Source organism: Myotis brandtii, unplaced genomic scaffold (assembly GCF_000412655.1).
Source record: "Myotis brandtii unplaced genomic scaffold, ASM41265v1 scaffold915, whole genome shotgun sequence".
In the NCBI taxonomy this organism is placed as follows: Eukaryota; Metazoa; Chordata; class Mammalia; order Chiroptera; family Vespertilionidae; genus Myotis; species Myotis brandtii.
Window position 1 is genome coordinate 3163920 of NW_005371769.1, and position 5883 is coordinate 3169802.

Genomic DNA, 5883 nt, shown 5'->3' on the forward strand with positions numbered 1-5883 from the left:
AGGATTAGAGCTGGGATTAATATTAGGGTTAGTGGTATGGTAAGGGCTAGGTTTAGGGTTAGGGTTACGAGTAGGGCTAAGGCTAGGGTTAGGGTTAGAGATAGGTTTAGGCATAGGGCTAAGTTAGAGTTCAGGTTAGGTTTAGGGCTAGGGTTATGGCTAAGATTAGGTTTAAGGTTATGGCTAGGGCTACATTTAGGTTTAGGTTTATGTTTAGGGCTAGGGCTAGGGTTAGGGTTAGGGTTAGGTTTAGGGGTAGGGTTAGTATTAGGGTTATAGCTAGGGTTAGGGTGAGGGTTAGAGTTAGTGTTACTGTTATGGCTAGGACTTTGGTTAGGGTTAGGGTTATGGTTATGGTTAGGGTTAGGGTTAGTTTTAAAATTATGGCTAGGGCTAGGGTTAGTATTAGAGTTAGTGGTAGGTTTTGGTCTAAGGCTAGGGCTAGGGTTAGCATCTGAGTCCTTAGGTGCACATTGGAATCACCTAGTGTTAGGGTAAGGGCTAGGGCTAGGGTTAGTGCCTGCTTCCTTAGGTGCACATTGGAATCAGTGTTAGGGTAAGGGCTAGGGCTAGGGTTAGGGCTGGGGCTAGGATTAATTTTAGGGTTAGGGATAGAAATAATGTTAGGGTTAGGGTTAGAGTTAGGTCTCGGGTTAGCTTTTGGGCTAGGGTTTGGGTTTGTTCATCCTCTGTGTCCTTGGATGCACATTGGAATCACCTGGAGAATTAGGGTTTGGGTTCATGATAGGGTTAGGGTTAGAGCTGTGGCTAGGGTTGTGTATAGAGTTAGGGTTAGTGTCAGGTTTAAGATTGGGACTAGGGTTAGGGTTAGGTTTAGGATTATGGCTAGAGTTAGGTTTAGGGTTACAGCTAGGTTTAGGGTTAGGGCTAAGTTCACGGTTAGTGTTAGGGTGAGTGTTAGTGGTATGGTTAGGTCTAGGGCTAGGGTTACAGTAAGGGTTAGGGTTATGGTTAGGGCTAGAGAATTGGTTAGAGTTAGCGACTGGGTCTTTGGATGCACAGTGGAATCACTTGGAGAGTTAGGGTAAGGGTTCGGGTTAGAGCCAGGTTAAGGGTTAGCATTTGGGTCTGTGGATGCACATAGGAATCACCTAAAGATTTAGGTTTTGGGTTATGGGTAGGCCAAGGCTACGGTTAAGTTTCAGTTAGGGCTAGGGTTAGAGTTACAGTTAAGGCTATGGGTAGGGTTAGGATTAGTGCTAGGGCTACAGTTAGGTTTAGGGTTATGTTTAGGTTTAGGCTTAGTGTTAAGATTAGGGCTAGCCGAAACCGGTTTGGCTCAGTGGATAGAGCGTCGGCCTGTGGACTGAAAGGTCCCAGGTTCGATTCCGGTCAAGGGCATGTACCTGGGTTGCAGGCACATCCCCAGTAGGAGATGTGCAGGAGGCAGCTGATCGATGTTTCTCTCTCATCGATGTTTCTAACTATCTCTCTCCCTTCCTCTCTGTAAAAAATCAATAAAATATATTTTTAAAAAAAAAGATTAGGGCTAGCGCTAGGGTTAGGGTTACATTTAAAGCTAGGGTCAGAGTTATGGTTATGGCCAGGGTTAGGATTATTATTACGGTTGAGTTTAGGGCTAGGGCTAGAGTTGGGTTTGTTTTAGGGTTAGGGCTAGGATTAGGGTTAGGTTTTGGTTATGGTTACTGTTAGGGCTAAGGCTATGGCTAGAGTTAGGGATAAATATTAGGGTTTGGTTAGGTTTTGGGTTAGACCTGGGGTTAGTGTTAGGGTTTGAGTTAGGGTTATGATTAGGTTTTTGGTTAGGGTTAGGGTTAGGGTTCGGGTTATGACTAGAACTGGGCTTAGGGTTAGGGTTAGGGTTATGGCTAGAGTTACGGTTAGGGATAGGTTTATCGCTAGGGCTTGAGGTAGGTTTAGGGCTAGGGCTAAAGGTAGCTTGAGGGTTAGATTAGGGCTAGGGTTAGGGTTAGGGTTAGGGTTAGGGCTAGGGGTAGGGCTACTGTTAGGTTTAGGGTTAATGTTAATATTAATGCTAGGGTTAGGGTTAGCCTTAGGGTTTGGCCAAGTTAGGGTTATTATTAGGGTTAAGTATAGGGCTAGGGCTAAGTTTAGAGTTGGGGTTTGTTTTAGGGTTAAGGCTAGGATTAGGGTTAGGTTTAGGTTATGGTTAGTGTTAAGTTAAGGCTAGGGCTAGGGTTAGGGTTAGATTTTAGGGTTTGGTTAGGTTTGGGGTTAGACCTGGGGTTAGTGTTAGGTTTGAGTTAGGTTTAGGATTAGGGTTTTGGCTAGGGTTAGGGTTAGAGTTAGAGCTAGGAGTAGTGTTAAGTTTGGGGTTAGCGTTTGGGTCCTTGGATGCACAGTGGAATCTGTTGGTGATTTAAGGTTTTGGTTAGGGTTAAAGATAGGGATAGAGATAGGAGTAAGGTTAGGGTTAGCGTTATTTCGAGGGCTATAAATAGGGCTAGGGCTGGTGTTATAGTTAGGTCTAGGGCTAGGTTTAGGGTTTGGTTCAGGGTTAAAGTTGGAATTGTGGGTAGGGCATTGGCTAGGGTTAGGTTTATGTTTAGGGTTAGGGTAATAGCTATGTTTACGGTTATGGTTAGTGTTAAGATTAGGGCTAGGTCTAGGATTAGGATTAAGATTAGGGTTGGAGTTAGTTTTAGGACTATGGCTAGGGTTAGGGTTGGGGTTAGCGACTGGGTCCTTGGATGCACATTAGAATCACCTGGAGAGTCAGGGTTAGGGTAGGGTTAGGGCTATGGCTTGGATTAGGGTTTAGGTTAGGTTAGGTTTAGTGTTAGGGCTAAGGCTAGGGCTAGAGTTAGGGTTAGGATTTAGGATTGGTTAGGTTTAGCATTAAACTGGGGTTAGGGTTAGGGTTATGGCTAAGGTTAGGGTTAGGGTTAAGTCAGGGCTGGTGTTATGGTTAAGATTTGAGCAAGGGCTAGGGTTAGAATTAGGGTTATGTTTAGGGCTAGGGCTAGGGTTAGGGTTAGGGTTAGGTTTTGGTTTAGGGTTGGGCTAGGGCTATGATTAAGGTTAGGGTTAGGTTTAGGTTAGTGTTAGAGTTAGAGCTATATCTAGGGCTAGCATTTGGGTTATGTTTTAGGATTAGGTAATTATTAGGGTTAGGGTTAAGATTAGAGTTTTGGTGAAGTGTAGTGCTAAAGTTAGGGTTAGGTTTTAGGGTTTGAGTAGGCTAAAAATTGTGGTTAGGACTAGGGCTAGGGCTAGGGCTTGTGTTAGGGTTTGGGTTAGGATTAGATTAGTCTTGGAATCAGGACTATGGCTAGGGTTAGGTTTTAGTGTTGGGTTAGAATTAGGTTTAGGGTAAGGGTTGTTGTGAGAGCTAGATCTAGGGTTAGGGCTAGTATTAGGTTTAGGTCTACTGTTAGAGTTAGTGTTAGGGTTAGGGTTGGGGTTAGGATTAGGCTCAAAATTAGGGCTAGGGCTAGAGTAATTTTACCTTTAGGGTTAGAGTTAGGTCTAGGGTTATGGTTAAGGTTAAGGTTAATATTAGGGATAGGGTGAGTGCTAGGGTTATGGTTAGTGTTATTGTTAGGGTAGGGCTGGGGCTAGGGCTAGGGGTAGGTTTGGGGTTAGCACTAGGACTAGGGCTAGGGTTAGTGTTAGTTTTAAGATTATGGCTAGGGCTAGGATTAACATTAGGGTTAGGTTTAATGTTAGGGCTATGGCTAGGATTAAGATTGGGGTTAGCCTCTTGGTCCTTGGATGTATATTAGAATCACCTGGAGAGTTAGTGTTATGGCTATGGTTGGGGCTAGGGATAGGGATAGGAATAAGGTTAGGGTTAGGGTTTGGGCTAGGTTTGTTGTTAGGATTAGGGTCAAGATTAGGGCTAGGACTAGGGTTCATGTTATGTTTAGGGCTATGGTTAGGGCTAGGGTTACGTCTATGGTTATGGTTGTATGAAATATGCCTCTGATTTATCTTCATAGATAAGAAACAGCATGTGACCAGGTGGCTGCTGAATTTCCCCAGAGCAAACACAGTGTGGAGGGGGAAGATAAGGTGAGAGCTGCTGTACCCGTGGCTGATAGCACATGTCCTAGGAAGACTCCCCTAGACAAAGAGAGGTGGAGGCATCTAGAGAAGGCGCCATCCTGTTTTTTTAAATAGCCCAATGGGAGACAGCAAGACCTAGGCGACCTATTAGGAAATAGGTGATGAAATAGTACTCAGCCAATGAGGAACTGGAGGAGGATCTAAATAAGTAGGCTATGTTCCATGCCGTATGTCTGATTCTGTAAAATGGGTGCCTGCTCTCGAGAGTGTTATTAAAAGTCTCATTTTCGCCATGCTTCTGTTTCCTAGTCCATCTGAAATTTGGACAGGTGAGCTATTTCTCACATGTTTAGGGTTAAGGTTAAGATTAGTGCTAGGGTAAGGGTTAGGGTTATTTTTATAGTTAGGTCTAGGACTAAGGGTAGGGTAGGGTTAGGTTTGAGGTTAGGGCTAGGACTAGGATTAGATTTTGTGTTAGTTTTAAGATTAGAATTAGGGCTAGGATTAGGATTAAGATTAGGGTTAGGTTTAAGGTTTGGGCTATGGCTAGGGTTAGGTTTGGATTAATGTCTGGGTTTTCAGTTGCATATTGGAATCACCTGGAGAGTTTGGGTTATTGTTATGGTTGGGTCTAAGGATAGGAATAAGGTTAGGGTTAGGGTTAATGTTAGGGCTAGGTCTAGGGTTAGGTTTAGTGCTGGTTAGTGTTAGTTAGGATATGGCTGGGGCTAGGATTAGGTTTTAGGGTTAGGATTAGGTTTAGGTTTAGAATTGTGATGAAGGGTAGCACTAGGGTTAGAGTAAGGTTTAGAGATAGGCCTAGAGCTAGGGTTAGGGTTAAGGTTAGTGTTAGTGTTATAGATAGGGCTAGGACTAGGTTTAGAGTTAGTGTTAGGATTAGGGTTAGGGTTATAGTTTGGCCTAGGGCTAGGGTTAGGGTTAGGTTTAGGGTTAGGTTTATGGTTAAAGTTGGGATTGTGGTTAGGGCTAGGGCTAGTGCTAGGGCTAGGGTTAAGTTTATGGGTTGGGTTAGGCTTAGGGTTAGTGCTGGGGTGTTATCCTGCATCTACTAGGGTTCAGAAATCTGGAGAAGGGGCTGCGAGTAAATTAAATAAACTAGATATGGAGTATAAATTTGGAAAGCATTTTGGGAAGGGGGCAGGGAAGGCTTAGCTTTAGTAACTAAGATCCCTGAGTCTCCATACCTAAGGCTTTTTATTCACACATTTTGCCCTAGAGCAAAGCAGATATACATATCAAAGGTAATTTGGTATCAGGTTGAGGGAACTGCCTTCAGCTGTCTGGCAGCAGGCAATATTATATGCAGATTTTCAGCCCTGCTGAAAGAGTCCATTCAACCTTTTGAGGACTTCTTGAATTTATTATGACCCTCCTGGAATTAGCTTGCAGCATATCCCCCTTCTTTGATTTAATAAATGTAACAAGAATGTATGTAATTTGCAGAGTTCGGGTCCTTTTAACATTTTTAAATTCAATGGAAAAGATAGAGTTCGTTTATATCCTACTAGAGGCCCAGTGCACAAAAATTTGTGCACTCGGGGGGGAGAGGGGGTCCCTCAGCCCGGCCTGTGCCCTCTCGAAGTCTGGGACCCCTCGGGAGATAACGACCTGCTGGCTTAGGCCTGCTGCCGGGTGGCAGAGGGCAGGCCCAATCCCTAGGTGCAGCCCCTGGTCAGGCTCAGAGCAGGGCCGATTGGGGAGTTGGGGCACCGCCCCCTGTCATGCACAGAGCAGGGCGGATCAGGAGGTTGCGATGCCACCCTCACTCACGCTCAGGGTAGGGCCGATTGGGGGGTTGGGGCACCGCCCCCTGTCACACACAGAGCAGGGCGGATCAGGGGGTTGGGGCGC